The sequence below is a fragment of the Hemibagrus wyckioides genome, linkage group LG22 (genome assembly GCF_019097595.1).
Source record: "Hemibagrus wyckioides isolate EC202008001 linkage group LG22, SWU_Hwy_1.0, whole genome shotgun sequence".
Classification (NCBI taxonomy): Eukaryota; Metazoa; Chordata; class Actinopteri; order Siluriformes; family Bagridae; genus Hemibagrus; species Hemibagrus wyckioides.
In genome coordinates this window covers 21,553,651-21,571,730 of record NC_080731.1, presented here as the reverse complement: position 1 = coordinate 21,571,730, position 18,080 = coordinate 21,553,651, and the positions used below count along the sequence as shown (strand labels likewise).

Here is an 18,080-nt window from a genome sequence, read left to right as displayed (position 1 = left end):
TGTCTGTCTGCAGGTATGGCTAAGAATTTTAAGAGGTGTGTGTCCATATTTTTTTATGGAAGATGACATGCATGCTCTTTGCGTGGTTTGTTTGGGTGAGGACCATGCCCAATCAGCTCTCGAGGGATCTGGCTGCATGCATTGCATGAGATTTTCTCCTCACAAACTCAGATCCCATTTAGCTTTGTTTACCGGCCACACTTCTCCCCTCACAGATGGAGTTAGTGGAAGCAGAACAAGAGATGAGTCTTTCTCTTTCTCTTGTCCTGTCTCCTAACTCTGATGTTCACATTTCGGCACTGGGAGCTCACACTGCGATTTCTCTTGACCCAGAAGTGAATATGTTGGGGAATTCCTCCGTCAATTTGCCACCACAATCAGTGGCATCCGAGGAGCTCCTTGATGTAATAATCACTTCCTGATTTTGGGCCGCACGCGCCCCTCATGCAAACAGCCGACAGTTTTCCCGGACCTCTATGCTGAGGTCCTGGAAGAACCCATATTCAAATTCAAATTTGAAGTTCTGATTGAGAGACCGTATAGCCTGCGGGAAGAAGTTTCTCCTCAGTTTCTCAGTGTTGGCCTTCAGGGAGTGGAAGCGCTTCCCTGACCTCAACAGTGAGAAAAGTCCATTGTTGATGTGGCTGAGGTCCTTCACAATCTTCATGGCCTTGGTCCAGCACCGCTTGTTGTAGATTGAGTGCAGGTCAGGGAGCTTGGTATAGAAGATGCGCTCAGCTGATTGCACCACCCTCTGAAGAACTCATCTGTCCTGCATGGTGCTGTTCCCAAACCAGGTTGTGATGTTTCCCGTCAGGATGCTCTCTATGGTGCAGGAATAAAAGTTCCTTAGCACCTTAGCAGGCAGTCTAAAGTCTCTCAAGTGTCTGAGGTGGAAGAGACGCTGCCAGGCCTTCTTCCCCACGGTGTTGATGTGACAGGACCACGACAGTTCCTGCGTGATGTGAACACCGAGGTATCTGAAGCTGTCCACTCTCTCCACTGGGCTCTTGTTGATCACAGGGGTCTGGTAGATCCTCTCCTGCTTTTTGCTGAAGTCCACTATCAGCTCCTTAGTCTTGCTGACATTAAAGTGGAGGTCGTTCCTCTGGCATCAGTCCTCCAGAGGTAGAATCTCCTCCAGGTAGGCAGTCTCATTGTTGTCAGAGATCAATCCGACCACAGCGGTGTCATCAGCAAACTTTATTATGTTGGTGGAGTTGGTAGTGGCCATGCAGTCATACGTGTAAAAACGTGTACAGCAGGGGGCTCAAAATACAACCCAAAAAACAAGTGAGGCTGAGACATGTCCGCCCATCATTACTGCCTGTGGTCTACCAGTAAGGAAATTGGAGATCCACTGACAAAGAGATGGGCTGAGTCCCAGGTGCTCCAGCTTGGTGGTGAGTGTGGAGGGGATTAAATGCTGAACTGTAGTCAACAAACAGCATTCTAACATAATTCCTATTTCTAGTGTCCAGGTGAGTGAGCGATGTGTGAAGGAGGTGGGAAATGGCATTATCGGTTGAGCGGTTCGGGTGGTAGGCGAACTGTAATGGATCCAGTGTGTCTGGAAGTGAAGTGATGATGAAGTCTCTGACCAGCCGTTCAAAGCACTTCATCACTACTGAGGCCAGGGCTACAGGGCGGTAGTCGTTGAGGGAAGTAGGATGGGGTTTCTTCGGGACATGGACTCCTTGAAGCAAGTGGGGATTGCCGACTGGGTTAAGGAGAGGTTGAATATGTCTGTGAACACAGGTGCTAGCTGGTCAGCATAGGCTCTGAGGACTTGACCCAATATTCCTTCTGGTCCTGCTGCTTTCCTGGTGTTCACTGTCCTGAAGGATCTCCTCACATCATGCTCGGAGATGATGAATGCACTTACGGTGTTGGCAGTCTCTTCCTGTCTACAGCCATTAGCATTAGCTTTAGCTTCATTAACTGCAGCCTTGATGCGAGCGTAGAAGGTGTTCAGCTCGTCTGCCAGAGACACTTCCGCATTCATCATCCCAGATGTTGGTGCTTTATAGACCGTTATTGTCCTTAATCCCTGCCACAGGCTCCTAGAGTCACTCTGTTGGAGCTGTGACTCTAGTTTCCTCCCGTAGCGTTGCTTTGCCTCCTTCACCGCTTTCCGCACGTTGTATGACGCAGCCTTATGTGTGTTCATGTCGCCTGACACAAGTCCCGCGTTGTAGGCAGCGGTGCGAGATCTCAGAGCGTCACGGATGGTCTTTTCCACCCATGGCTTCCGATTGGGAAACGTTCTGATGGTGGTTTTCTGCACAGTATCATCTGTTAATTTCCCGATGAATCCCACAACCGCTTCCAAAAAACACACTGATGTCATCAGAGCTGCTCCGGAACATGTCCCAGTCTGCATCATCCAGAGCGTCCTGTAGAGCGGCCACTGATTGGTCCGTCCAGCGCACGACCTCTCTCTGAGCCGGAACTTCCTGCTTGAGCCTTGGTCAGATTTCCCAAACGGGGGGCGAGATTGTGCCTTGTAGCCATCTTTAACTGTTGTGTAACAATGGCCCAGTGTCCTTTCACCCCTGGTGGGGCAGCTGATGTGCTGATAAAAGTTCAGTGCTGCGTGTTTGAGGTTGGTGCTGTTAAAATCCCCCGCCACAATAAGCACAGCATCCCGGTGTTGAATCTGATGCTGTGTCAGAGCTTCATGCAGCTCGCATAAAGCAGTGTCCGTGTCCGCCTGAGGTAGAATATAAACGGCGCTGACTATGGGCGAGGAAGATAAAACGGATGACATTTAACGGTCAATAGTTCCAGGTTGGGTGTGCAGGAGCGTGTGAGAGGAACAATGCTCGCGCTGTTGCACCAGCTGCTGTTCACCATTAAACATACGCCGCCTCCTCTTGACTTCCCCGATTCCAGTGTTCTGTCCACGCAGTGAACTGAGAAGAACTCGGCCGGCTGGATGGCGTGGTCTGGCACTGCTGGGTTCAACCATGTCTCGGTGAAGCAGAGGAGATTGCAGTCCCGAATGTCTCTCTGGAATTTTACCCTGGCCCTGAGGTCATTGAGCTTGTTCTCCAGCGACTGGACATTGACGAGCAGAATGCTAGGCAGAGTTGTGCGGTGTGCACGGGCTCTCAGCCTGTTCCTGACGCCGGCTTGTTTCCCCCGGGGTCACCACTTCGGGTTGCGTCCTTTGTTCTCCCTCAGGATCGCACTCAGCCAGATCAGATCCGGGGTTAAAAACGTTGAATTGTGAGTACATTGTATACCAATAGAAATAAGAGTATCTCTGTCATACCCAATGCACTCCATTTAGAAGAATTTGCTGGTTTAAAAGTACTGTAGGTTAACTTAAAAAAACAATAACAAAGATAAAGGGGTCGGAGCACTCGTGATGGCAGCCGACCTCACCGGCGCCATCTTGTTAACTTTTCTGTGTGTAACAGGGGAAAAGAAGAAACTGATGATGAATCGTGCCAAAATACTTTCCTAGTTGTTCAATAGTTTTATTACATATTGTTTATCATATATTGTTTATATGTACAATGCATATTTTTATTCAATATACCTGAGAAGAGGGGAATTAGCGACACCCACAGGCAATGCTGATGAAAATTAAGTTGCATCAGCCATTCATTCATCAGTTCCGGTTGAACTGTCGAGGTGAATGGCAGGTAAAAAAAAAAACTCTCTCCAGTCATATTGTTATACAGTGAAACCTTGACTTAAGAGTGACTCAACTTACGAGTTTTCCAAGATACGAGCCATTTTTTGCTTTAAGATACGAGCCGAGATCTGAGTTACGAGCGAGTGAGCTTACGCCACACACCACTTAGGTAGCCCAGCGAGCGGTCAGTTCACGTGGTTATCTCTCCAGGTCGTGTGCTGGCGCTGTGTAACAACACATGCCTCACTCATTTTCCAAACATTTTGAAAGGGAGGAAGAAACAAACCTCCTTGGACAGGTTTTTATTGAAATGCCCTGCAAGTAAAAGCAAGGTAAGTGTGGTGAAAAAGGCAAAAGTCAGTGAAGATGATGATTAAGTGAAGTGAAAAAAAAGTAGCAATTAGCGATAAAGTGTAGCATAGTGTGTAAGTTAAATTTAGCAATTAATTGTAGCATTAAGTGTGTAGTGAGTAAGTTAAGTTAAGCGATGGAGCACGAAATGAAAAACTCCGCCAATCTCCTCCACCTCCACTAGCATCTTCGTCTGATCTTCAACGTAAATACACTTAATAAAACCAGTTTATTTCTTTACATTCTCTTTTATTATGTATTATTATTATTATTTTATACATCATTTGTTATTTATAAAGTACATTTTTCTTCTTTAAAAACACGTAACAAAAAAAATTGGTGTGGTTTTTGGTGGGCTGGAATAGATTAATAGCATTTCAATTCATTTTAATGGAGAAATTTGATTTGATATATGAGCAAATTGAGTTACGAGCTCGGTCACAGAACGAATTAAACTCATAAGTCAAGGTATTACTGTATATTGTTATGTATTGTTGATAGATATATTTTAATTTTACTTTAAAATTAAACATTACTTTAGGAATGTGTTTAAAAAATCTTTATTTCAGATTAGACTAATCGGAAGAACTCAGTTTGCTAGTAAATGAGTTTCAGGTGCCTTATAAATGGCCGAACCACGCTACATGTGTATGTAATCTGCGGTATATCTTTTTGTGTATTCACTTTGTTTATTTTTATTTTTATTTATTTTTATTTTTTAACAGCTTTGTAACCGGATGAGCAGTACTTATGTCTGTTTGGTGTTATGTGTATCCTCAGGTATGCTTTATCATTATTACTTATGTTCTTTGTGTTCAGAAAAAAAACAAAAGTAAAAAACAGAGTGGTGTTATGTGTACCCTCAGTAAACACCACATGTGGATGAACTCTATGAATGGCCTAAGTGTTGTCTTTTTCGGGAGTATCTGACACAAGAGCCAGAGAGGGGTTACATGTGCACCTTTTTTTCCCACGCCTCCTCTAATTATTTAGCCATTATGGGGCTGGATGATGATCCATGCATGAGGTGCTTCAGAGCTATCTCTCCCCTACATTGCCAGCATGGAGGAGGCCAGCTCTCCCTTCTAAACCGTGTAAAGCCACTTCAGCCCTTGTGGGGAAGGCCTAAATGGCACAAAACCATTGCGATTTTGCAGGCCTACCAGGCTGATCTGCTGTGGGAGCTTGACTGCGGCGAGGGACTGAGCCCTGATGCAGTCTCTGAGCTGTGCAGAACCACAGATCTTGGGTTCCATGCCATGAAGCACATGGCCTGCGCCATAGGCCGTTCAATGGCTGCGCTAGTTGCCACAGAATGGCAACTGTGGCTTAATCTTACAGGGATCATGGACACACCAAAGAGCCGAGCCTGCTCAGACCTAGGCCTGTCAGACATGACTTGACCTGAGATCTGTCATTTCAGCCAGCCGGGCCATGAAGGAATCCTGACCCCCGAGGGCTAGGGTTCCTGGGAGCAGCCTCCGGCATTTTGGGGGTCGGTAGGGCCCACTCTCGCTCCCATTTTTCCCACATAAATCTATCCCCTTTGGTCTGCGCCTGCCAGTTCACTGTTTAGGGATGCTGGGGGGAGGGGGCAACACAAGGTTGACACCTCTTTCAGACAACCTGGCAGCGTGGAAACTTCTGCCAGGTGTCTCTTAGTGGGTCCTAAATACCGTAGTGAAAGGGTACAGGATCCAGTTCACCACCCGTCCTCTTCCATTTCAGGCCATATTACCCACAACTGTCGGCAAACACCAAACTACGTTCCTCCAAGAGGAACTTCTCTCCCTTCTGAGAAAAGGAGCCATAGAACATCTTCCCCTTCCAGATCGAGACTCGGCTTTGAAAGCCAGTATTTGTTGTTCCCAAGACAGACAGAAAGCGTCCAATTTTGGACCTGCGAACTCTGAATTCTGCCCTAACGATATTCAGGTTCAAGTTCTATAGCTCACTATAAAACTGATCGCATCATAGTTCAGGTCTGAGGACTGCTTTATGATGGTAGATCTCCGGATGCCTATTTTCATATAGGTATTCGGTCAGAACACAGGAAGTTTCTCAGGTTTGCTTTCAAACATGAAGCCTACCATTATCGGGTTCTTCCTTCTGGTCTAGCCCTGTCACCTTGCACTTTTACAAATGCATGGATGCTGCCCTGGCACCGCTGTGTCTCTATGGCATCTGTGTACTGAATTTCCTGTATGACTGGCTTGTTCTGGCCCAGTTGTAGGCCATGGCAGCCAGTCATCAGGATGCTGTGCTTGCCTATATGAGGCTCTAAACCTCAGGTTGAACCCACAGAAGTGTGTACTTTCTCCTTCTCAGAGAACCACCTTCTTGGGATTAATTTTGGAATTCCACCGCTGTGCAGGCATGTCTATCTCCTGCTCAGGTGGCTTCCATACTGTTAGCAGTGGATGCTATTTGGCTAGACCAAAGCCTCTCTGTCACCGAGGCATAGAGAGTGGCGGCAGCAGCCAACATTATACATTATATATTTTGGGTCTGATTCACATGAAGCCATTCCAATTTTGGCTCAGAGGTGTGAGATTTCATCCCTGCAGGCATCCCCTTGGTCCCATAAGGAAGACCCCAGTTTCTGACCTTGGATCATACTCTAGAGGCATGTCATCATTGCAGGACTCCTTCAGCAGATGCCTCACTTTCGGGCTGGGGAGCAGTCTTGGATGGCCTCCCGCCCATGGTCTTTGGGAAAGCCCTCAACTTTCGTGGCACATAAATTGCCTGGAGAAGAGAGCTGTGTTTCTAGCATTGAAACACTTTCTCCCACACCTCAGGGGCTTCCATGTGTAGGTGCCCACAGAAGCAGCACCACAGTGGTTGCTTAAATCAACCATCAGAGCAGTCTGCTTTCGCACCCTCTGTTCGGGTTGGTGCAGCAGACCCTGGCCTGGGCAGAGACCAGGCTTCTTTTGCTGGAATCAATTTTCATTCCAGCGCACATAAATCAAGAGGCAGACTTCCTATTGAGACAGGTGCTAAGACCTGGGTAGTGGCAAAAGTGGATCTGTTTGACTCCAAGGAGTCTCAAATTGTCTAATCTGGAATAAGAATTATGGGAAGAAGAGTAGAAGGTATAGTCTTTACAACCTGGATGTAGTTCCCTCGATATATCCACCAAACCTGAAGCATGACACATATTTCTGAGATTGTTAGAAGAGCGTGTGTTTGATTTTTTAGAAGATGACCTATCCAATCTATCATCCATGACACAGTTGAAAGCCCCAGCCATGATCCCCAGACCATTACACTGATGATTAAACAATAGGACCATCTTTGATATAAAATCAGGGCCGTCCTCATTTGGGCATACACATTCAAGATAGTTAAAGGTTTCCCAAAGACGTGACCAGCAATGAGAATAAATTGACCTTCAGGGTCATGCTCATTCTGTTCTAAAATAAAAGCAAAGTTTTTATTTATTAAAATGGCCACTCCCTGTTTATTTGATGAAAATGAACTAAAATATACCTGATCAATCCTGATAATACAAATATCCTGACAAAACCTGATAATCTCTTTTGAGCTGTAAATGTTGCATAACTGATAAATGTGTCTCCTGTAACAGTGCACAGTTATCTTTTCCTTCTTCAAGAATGTTAAAATTTTCCTTCTCTTAAGTACACTGCCCATGCCCTTCATATTCCATGTGACCACCCTAGTCAGGTTAGAAAAGAGATAAAGAAAATATAAATCTGAAAAACAATCAGCTCTGCAAAACACAAACAAAACCCCCCCACAAACCCTCCCCCCTCTCCCTATCCCAAAACGATAGGGCTCCAATAACAAATCGTCACAGACTCCTTCCACCAACACCTCCATTGACCAACCAGAGGCATGGCAGTCAGAGAAGACCGCCTCAAAACTCCCCATAAAAAGGCCCCCCGTTTGGGAAATCTGACCACGCTGCCATCTTCCTCATGCCAAAATATAAACAAAGGTTCAAGCAGGAAGTTCCGGCTCACACTGGTCAGGTCACCAGGTCACACACTGGATGGACCAATTGGTGGCTGCTCTACAGAATGCACTCGATGATGCAGACTGGGACACGTTGCAGCGCAGCTCTTCACAATGACATCGACGTGTTTACAGAAGCAGTTGTGGGATTCATCGGGAAACTAGAGGATGATACTGTGCAAAAAACGACCACCTGAACGTTTCCCAATCAGATGCTGTGGGTGGATAAGACCATCCACGAGACTCTTAGATCTCGTGCCACTGCCTATAATGCAGGACTTGCGTTGGGTGACATGGACTCGTACAAGGCTGCGTCATACAACTTTTGGAAAGCGGTGAAGGAAGCGAAGCAGCACTATGGGAGAAAACTAAACTCACAGCTCCAACAGAGTGACTCTAGGAGCCTGTGGCAGGGACTAAGGAAAATAACGGACTATAAAGCACCAACATCTGGTATGCCGAATGCGGACAGGTCTCTGGCAGACAAGCTGAACACCTTCTATGCTGGCTTCGAGGCTGCAGCTAATGATGCTAATGCTAAAGCTTATGCTACAGCTAATGCTGATGGCTGCAGACAGGAAGAGAATGCCAACACCGGAAATGTGTCCATCATCTCTGAGCATGATGTGAGGAGAGCCTTCAGGAGAGTGAACACCAGGAAAGCAGCAGGACCAGATGGAATCCCAGGTCGAGGGAAGCATGAGCTAACCAGCTAGCACCCGTGTTCACATATATATTCAACCTCTCCTTAACCCAGTCAGCAATCCCCACATGCTTCAAAGAGTCCATCATTGTTCCTGTCCCAAAGAAACCTCATCCTGATTCCCTCAACAACTACCGCCCTGTAGCCCTAACCTCAATAGTGATGAAGCGCTTTGAGCAGATGATGCCATTTTTAATCTCCTTCACACATCACTCACTCACCTGGACACTAGAAAGGGGAATTATGTTAGAATGCGGTTTGTCGACTACAGTTCAGCATTTAACACTATAATCCCCTCCACACTCACCACCAAGCTGGAGCACCTGGGACTCAGCCCATCTCTGTGTTAGTGTATCTCAATTTCCTAACTGGCAGACCACAGGCAGTAAGGATGGGTAGACATGTCTCAGCCTCACTCAGCACTGGAGCCCCCCAGGGTTGTGTTCTGAGCCCCCTGCTGTACTCATTGTACACATTTGACTGCATGGCCACTACCAACTCCACCACCATCAAGTTTTCTGACAACACTGTTGTGGTCGGAATGATCTCCGACAACAATGAGACAGCCTACATGGAGGAGATTAGGAATCTGGAGAAGTGGTGCCAGAGGAACAACCTCCTCTTTAACGTCAACAAGACAAAGGAGCTGATAGTGGACTTAAGCAAAAAGCAGGAGAGGAACTAAAAGATCCCCGTGGTCAACGAGAGTGGACAGCTTCAGATACCTCAGTGTTCACATCACGCAGGACCTGTCATGGTCCTGTCACATCAACACTGTAGTGAAAAAAGGCTTCTCCCACCTCAGACACTTGAGAGACTTTAGCCTGCCCGCTAAGGTACTTAGAAACCTTTACTCCTGCACCATAGAGAGCATCCTGACGGGAAACATCACAACCTGGTTCGGGAACAGCACCATGCAGGGCAGACGAGCTCTTCAGAGGGTGGTGCGATCAGCTGAGCACATCATCCATACCAAGCTCCCTGACCTGCACTCAATCTACAACAAGCGGTGCTGGACGAAGGCCATGAAAATTGTGAAGGACCTCAGCCACCCCAACAATGGACTGTTCTCTCTGTTGTGGTCAGGGAATCGCTTCCACTCAATGAAGGCCAACACTGAGAGACTGAGGAGAAGCTTCTTCCCACAGGCTATATGGTCTCTCAACCAGAACTCCACATAGGACTCGACTGATTAGATGTTTCCTTCACACATGTGTTGGAACGCACCAAACCAACCACTCTGTACATTTGTACATTGCAGGACTGAAGTACACAAAACACAAAACATATATGTTGCACATTTCTGCTCCTGTTTACACATAAAGAGGACTATTGTGCCCCATACTGCTGCTGTCTGCACATTTAACACACTTTATATAGTTTGTTATTTATACAGTTGTACTTTTTACATTTTTATACATATTTATATTCTATATACATATTATATTTTACTTTATTTGTATTTTTATTTATATTTTATTTTACCTACTGGAAAAATTTTGTAACTGTAGTTGTTATATTTTATATTTTATTCTTTTCTTTTATTCTGGCCTTATTCCTTTTTCCTTTTCAAGGGTCAAAACAGTCGTGTAAGCATTTCACTGCATATCATACTGTGTACGATTGTGTATGTGAAGAATAAAATTTGAATTTGACTTCACACACACACACACACACACACACACACACACAAACACACACACACACACACACACACACAAATAAATGAAATACAGTTTTGATTTGTTTATTTTAAATAAATGATTATATGACTAACAGTGGAATGGTACAACTAAATTATTTTATTTCATTATTAAAATATATAATTATTTTTTATAATAAGTCTCCAGAGTATAAATGCTCATTATTTTCGTGATTTCCTGACCTGTTTTTTCTGCACGGGTGTGGTTGTGTACAGTGTTGTAGTGGAGGGTATAGGCAGGTACATGGCGTATATCCACTTCTTTATCAGTGGGCTTTGCGTATAGCCACTTCTAAATCCCCCCTGATGCGCATCATACAGTTGTGTCCTGCATTAGAGAAAATCATGAAAGAGCATCACATGAGGAGCTAATCTAATTAAATTGTGAATAAATGGACCGAGGCGGGACCGAGGTTCTCTTGAAATATGATAGCACCGCCCCCCCCGCCCCCGACAATCTGAAAATACAGCTCGTCAGTCATTACCTGATTCGCTGCCTGTCATTTTAGCAATGTTCAACGCTATTTTAATTAACGAAATTAATAAGAAAGATGAAGCGAACTACTCGAAGAAAAATTAGTTTCCAGCGCCCGCTTCCTCCCCCACCCTGAGAGAGGGTGCCGACAGTGACAGAGACAGTGGTGTAGTAATGGTGTATACACACATCTCCAGGGACCACTACACCACTGGGTGTGTGTGAGAGTATAGCTGTATGTGTGCAAGTGTATTATAGTGTGTGTGTGTCTTACAGAGATATATTACCTCATGCATGCGTGTGCGTTTTACAGCGATACACTGCCTCATGAATCAGGACATTTTTAATGCTTCGTGTGTGTGTGTGTGTGTGTGTGTGTGTGTGTTTCACAGCAATACACTGCCTCATGATGTAGGACTGTTTCATGCGTGTGTGTGTGTGTGTGTGTGTGTGTGTGTATTAACTTACCTGGAGGAGATCTTTAATTTTCTCTGGCTTAAACGATTTACTTTCGTTTCTGAACACCCAGTGACGTCATCAATCCAGACAGAAACACAATAAATCTGTGATCTATATTCATCTGTATCCTGTGAGAAATCTACACACAGAGCTTTTCAGCTTCAGAGAATCGTCCTGTCCATTCCTCCAGACGATCACACTGTGACTACTGACGGTAAAAACGGATCTTTTTAATGACTCGGCTTTCGTCGAGTCACTCAATGAAATGAATCGAGTCAGTGATTCCTTTTGAGTCAGTGAGTCAGTGATTCTTTTATAGCCCTCGTTTGCTGTACAAACTAGCAATGATCTACTGGTGGTTAACCATGTATTGGCCTATACAACTGCTTGATTATGACATATTTGTCTTCAGTAAATTCAGTATGTATCTGAAAACTGTAGACTATAGACTCATAAACAGTGACTGAGATTAATTAAATTATTAAATTCAATTATATAATATAATTAAATGATTACTGGATGGAATATTACTTTACAATATTACTGGATGAATCCTCACGTAGTCTACAATGTGCTGATGCTAACGAAACTCAAGTCTGACTCATGATCAGTAGGTCTACTTCACACTGACCGTGGACTACCAAACGTAAGAGTCTCAGCTGAATCAGTCGATGAACGGCTCTGTGAGTCCGCTGAGAAGGACAAATAAGAATCCAGTTCATTTAGACCTCGGACTCATGAATCATGAGTTAATATGCAGAATTGGATCATTTAACTCAAGTGAGTCAGTCAGGGCCAATACTAACTGTGACTTGAGCCTCTGGTGTTAGGAGTAGCTTCAAACTGCTCCTCTGCAGTGACCGACAGCAGCGTTCTATCCTCAGCTGTTAGAATGTCCTTCCATTTTCAAAAAGCTGACTGAGGAATGGAGAAGAAGTGTATTAGTGCCAATCTTTAAGAATAAGGGTGATGTGCAGAGGTGCAGCAACTACAGGGGGATAAAGTTGATGAGCCATACAATGAAGTTCTGGGAAAGAGTAGTGGAAGCTAGGTTAAGGAAGGTAGTGGAAATTTGTGAGCAGCAGTACAACAGATGCAATTTTTGCTCTGAGAATGTTGATGGAGAAGTATAGGGATGGTCAGAGAGAGTTGCACTGTGTGTTTGTAGACTTGGAGAAAGCGTATGACAGGGTGCCAAGAGAAGAGCTGTGGTACTGTATGAGGAAGTCAGGAGTAGCAGAGAAGTATGTCAGAGTGGTGCAGGACATGTATGAGAGGAGCAGGACAGTGGTGAGGTGTGCTGTAGGTCAGACAGAGGAGTTCAGAGTGGAGGTGGGACTGCATCAGGGATCGGCTCTGAGCCCCTTCCTGTTTGCTATGGTGATGGACCAGTTGTCAGAGGAGGTCAGACAGGAGTCTCCTTGGACAATGATGTTTGCAGATGACATTGTGATCTGTAGTGAGAGCAGGGAGCAGGTGGAGGAAAACCTGGAGAGGTGGAGGTTTGTGCTGGAGAGAAGAGGAATGAAAGTCAGTGGTAGTAAGACTGAGTGCATGTGTGTGAATGAAAGGGAGGGAAGTGGAACAGTAAGATTACAGGGTGAAGAGGTGAAGAAGGGACAGGACTTTAAGTACTTGGGGTCAACAGTCCAGAGTAATGGAGAGTGTGGGAAAGAGGTAAAGAAGCGAGTGCAGGCAGGTTGGAATGGGTGGAGAAAGGTGTCAGGAGTTCTGTGTGATAGAAAAATATCAGAGAGAATCAAGGGGAAGGTGATACAGGACAGTGGTGAGACCAGCCATGCTGTATGGTTTAGAGGCAGTGTCACTGAGACAGAGACAGGAGTCAGAGCTGGAGGTAGCAGAGCTGAAGATGTTGAGGGTCTCTTTGGGAGTGACACGGTTGGACAGGATTAGGAACGAGTACATCAGAGGGACAGCTCATGTTGGACGTTTGGGGGACAAAGTTATGGAGGCCAGGTTAAGATGGTTTGGACATGTCCAGAGGAGGGTGAGTGAGTATATTGGTAGGAGAATGTTGGACATGCAGCTGCCAGGCAGGAGGAAAAGAGGAAGGACAAAGAGGAGGTATATGGATGTAATAAATGAGGATATGAAGCTAGTGGGTGTAAGTGTTGAGGATGCAGAAGATAGGGATAGGTGGAGAGAGATGATTCACTGTGGCGACCCCTGAAGTGTAAAGCCAAAAGAAGAAGAAGTGTACCATGAGCTTCCATGCTCCATCTCCCCATCTGGCTAACCAACTTACTTTTACTCTTCCTTTGAAGGTCAAAGATTTTAACCACCTTCCACTGCACTCACTGTCTGGTCACTTCTTACCCTTCACCCCCACCATTGATGAATCGGTCATTTACAGCTTAGAGCTGTTACAGTATAACCAATCAGATCTCACTTGGCACCAACTTTGAACCTTTTTTTGTTTTCTTCTTGTTTGTTATCACAAATTTTCAACACCTTTGCTTTGTGGTCTACAAGGCACATACACTCTACTGACAAAAGTTTTGGGACACCCCTCCAAATAATTAAATGCAGGTGTTGTTTTTCAGGGGTTGGGCTTAGCCATGAAATAGTCCATAATGTCTTGGTATGAAGCTGAAGCATTAAAAGTTCCATTCACTGGAACTAAGGGGCCGAGCCCAACCCCTGAAAAACATCACCTGAATTCAATCATTTGGAGGGGTGTCCCAAAACTTTTGGCAATGTATAATATATAGCTTATATTAATAATATTTGCTAAAAATTTATTCTCATACATTTTTAAACCCAAGTAACCAAGTTTCCTTAGTGACTTTATCAAAACACTATTCATATGCAACAAATTAAAATATATTAAAAAAAATTATATATAAAAAATATATTTAAAAAAATATATAAAAAATTATTATTATTAATATAAAAATTAATAAAAATAATAATATTTAACAGAACTTGTAAACAATAGAAACATTAGAAAACTTTATTTTACAATATATATAAATTATTTTTTACAAGTTTTAAATCAATATCAACTATATGCCATTTTCAGTGTGCAACATCAGAATCAGAATCAGCTTTATTGACAAGTACTGTGGGTTTTACATGTAAAAGGAATTTGCCTTGGTGTATTGGTGAACAACAGTAAAAAAATATAAGCATAAAAATATAAAGAAAAATCTAGGAATTTTAACTAAGGTTAACTGTGTAGAAAAGAAATACAGATAAATATATACTGATCAAACATAACATGATGACCATCTGCCTAATATTGCATTGGTCCTGCTTTTGCTGGCAAAACAGCCCTGACCCATTTAGGCATGGACTCCACTAGGTCCCTGAAGGTGTGCTGTGGTATCTGCCATCAAGATGTTAGTCCTGTAAGTTGTAAGGTGGGTCCTCCATGGATCAGACTTGTTTGTCCAGCACATCCCACAGATGCTGTACTGGATTGAGATCTGGGGAATTTGGAGGTGGAGTCAACACCTCAAACTAGATGTTGTGCTCATCAAACCATTCGTGAACCATTTTTGCTTTGAGGCATGGAGCATTATCCTGCTGAAAGAGGCCACAGCCATCAGGGAATAGCGCATAGTGCGTCCTGGTGCCATGTGTTCCCCAGGTAAGAGACGCACACGCAAACAGCCATCCACATGATGTAAAAGAAAACATGATTCATCGGACCAGGCCACCTTCTTCCATTGCTCCATGGTCCAGTTATGATGCTCATGTGTCCAGTGTTGGCACTTTTAGCAGTGAACAAGAGACAGCATGGGCACCCTGACTGGTCTGCGGCTGTGATGCACTGTATATTCTGACACATTTCTATCAGAACCAGCATTAACTTCTTTAGCAATTTGAGCAACAGTAGCTCATCTGTTGGATTGGACCAGACGGGCCAGCCTTCGCCCCCCACATGCATCAGTGTGCATTGGCCACCCATGACACTGTTGTTGATTTACTACTGTTTATACCTTGGAGCACTTTTGATAGCTACTGACCACTGCAGACTGGGAACACTCCACAAGAGTTGCAGTTTTGGAACTTTGGAACTTCTGGCATATCTTCAATGAGGTGTTAAAGATGTCTGTAAATACTAAAGACAGCTGATCTGCACAGTACTTCAAGGTGGTTGGAGAGACAGAGTCAGGTCCAGCTGCTTTGCGTGGGTTCTGTCTCTTGAAGACATCTCTCTCAAGGATGGAGTGAGTTGTTCTTAAGGTCATTCTTAAGGTAGGAGAGGAGGGGGAGGGGTGTTGAGGTGTGGCTTGTATAAGTTGTTGGCCTACCGCTCTTTGGAGATATACATGGGCGCTTTCTCATGTTTTCCTGTGCCGACAATACTAGTTGTCCACTTCGGGGATGTCCAATGGTTCCCCTGGCCAAGGGAACAGGGGTGGTTGATAGCCCAGTACACAATGAAATGACATGAGGCCAGTGGCTACTCATGTGACAGAATTTCGGGTGTACTTGGCCCATAGGATGAACTTCACCTCTTTTGTTCCTGGCTACAGTAAGTACAGAGATATTGCCTCAGCTCCTGGTTGAACCATTCTACTTGGCCATTAGATTCAATGTGGTAACCAGTCAGGCTTACATTAATGTTGAACAGAAGTCATTCCAGATTTGAGAGGTAAACTGTGCTCCCCTGTCGGAGACAATGTCTTTGGGGATACCAAAGCAATGAAAAACGTGCTCCATTAGTGCACCAGCTGTTTCCATGGCTGTGGGTAGGCACTTAAGAGAAATAAGCTTGTAGGCCTTCAAGAACCAGTCCACTGCAACGAGGAATATAGTACAACCATGGGAGCTGGGGTGGCACTGATATAGGTCCTAACATCTGTGAGTAGTGAAGGTTACCAGAATGCATTTCTAAGGAGCTGTATCGTTCTCTGGATACCTGGGTGCCCTGAACTGTTGAGGTGTGCACCCACTCTGTGGTTCATTGACATAGGGTCGAGGGTATGTTTTGGCATGTTGTGGGGCATTCCTGGGCCCTGCAGATGTCCTCCATAATATCCCAATGAACAGAAGCCACTATGATCAGGGAGGATGTATTCCGGTGTGGGTTCCATGAGGGCAGGGTTATGGTGGCATGATAAGGCGTCAGCCTTAACATTCTTTGATCCTGGTCGGTAGGTGACTGTGAACTCAAACCACGTAAAGAATAGTGCCCATTGTGCTTGCCTGGGATTGAGTCTCCTAGGTCCTGTGATATATTCTATGTTTTTGTGGTGTGAAGGAGTTAAAATAAGTAGCAGGGTCCTTCTAGCCAGTGCCTCCTGCTGGGCTTTTTTTGATGGCTGCATTGACTGTGGAAATACAGTGGACCAACACCAGCAAATGACATGGCAGCCCAAATCATCACTGACTGTGGAAACTTCACACTGGACTTCAAGCAACATGGATTCTGTGCCTTTCCACTCTTCTTCCAGACTCTGGGACCTTGATTTCCAAATGAAATGCAAAACTTACTTTCATCTGAAAAGAGGACTTCCGGTTCTTTTTCTCCACAGCCCAGGTAAGACACTTCTGACGTTGTCTCTGGTTCAGAAGTGGCTTGACACAAGTAATGCAACATTTGTAGGCCATGTCTAGGATTCGTCTGAAGCTCCCCCAAATTCTTGAATGGATTTTGCCTGAGAATCCTCTCAAGGCTGCGGTTATCCCTTTTGCTGGTGCACCTTTTCCTACCACACTTTTTCCTTCCACTCAACTTTTTATGAATATGCTTGGATACAGCACTCTGTGAACAACCAGCTTCTTTAGCAATGACCTTTTGTGGCTTGAGGGTGTCAATGACTGTCTTCTGGACAACTGTCAAGTCAGCAGTCTTCCCCATGATTGTGTAGCCTACTGACCCAGACTGAGAGACCATTTAAAAGCTCAGGAAACCTTTGCAGGTGTTTTGAGGTAATTAGCTGATTAGGGTGTGACACCATGACTTTCCAGTATTGAACGTTTTCACAATATTCTAATTTTCTGAGACACAGAATTTTGGGTATTCCTTATCTGTAAGCCATAATCATCACAATTTCAAGAAATAAAGGCTTGAAATATTTCACTCTATGTGTAATGAATCTATATAACATATGGGTTTCACTTTCTGAACTGAGTGACAAAAAATATTGACCTTTTTCATGATATTCTAATTTTTTTAGATGTACCTGTAGCCTCTGCAGGGGTTAACTTACAGGAAAAGAAGGCACATGGGTGGACTTTCCCTGGGTACCCATGGTGTGATAGCACTGCTCCTATCCCTCTTATATATTAGCATGAAGGGTCCACCTTTACAGTGAATGAGAGTACCCCATCAAATTTTTCTGGTAATGCCATCCTGACTGGTTCACTCCTAGACTTAGCAGGATTAGTGAGGGCCTGGAGCAGTTGAGCCTGAAGAGTAGCCAGTTGCTCCTGATAAGCCTTGCAGTGCCACCATGGTCTGAAGCTGTTGTAAATCTGTTGGACCCAAAGGTGGTGAAGTATCCTATAATGAAGAAGCTGCAGGATCCATTTGTGGTTTAAACAACATTTAATAACAAAATCAGAGCAGAATAATTCAAAATGTATGACAGAGACAGAGTAGAAAAAGAAAGCACAAAGTTCAAAGCCAGATAGATCAGTTCATGGAACAAGCAAATCCAACATGGGCAAAAACACAAATACAAAAATAACAGAAAACAAACACAGGGTCATACACAGAAAATACAATAGAAAAACAATGGAGAACACAGCTCGGTATGCTGTAAACTGACAATACTTGGCGGGGATG

General features: G+C 44.5%; 1 protein-coding gene across 4 annotated transcripts in view; it reads right to left on the bottom strand.

The window, feature by feature from the left end:
- The window catches only part of LOC131343200 (uncharacterized), a 122,834-nt gene extending 111,281 nt beyond the window's left edge, over nt 1-11,553 (bottom strand). For 2 of the 4 annotated variants that reach the window (XM_058374687.1, XM_058374688.1), the window contains exons 1-2: nt 11,327-11,553; nt 10,567-10,711 (exon numbers count right to left, since the gene is read on the bottom strand). The gene's annotated coding sequence lies outside the window, so the exon portion shown is untranslated. The remainder of the gene's footprint in view (nt 1-10,566; nt 10,712-11,326) is intronic. The other 2 variants (XM_058374689.1, XM_058374690.1) reach the window with 1 other exon arrangement.
- Nucleotides 11,554-18,080: the final 6,527 nt, after the last annotated feature.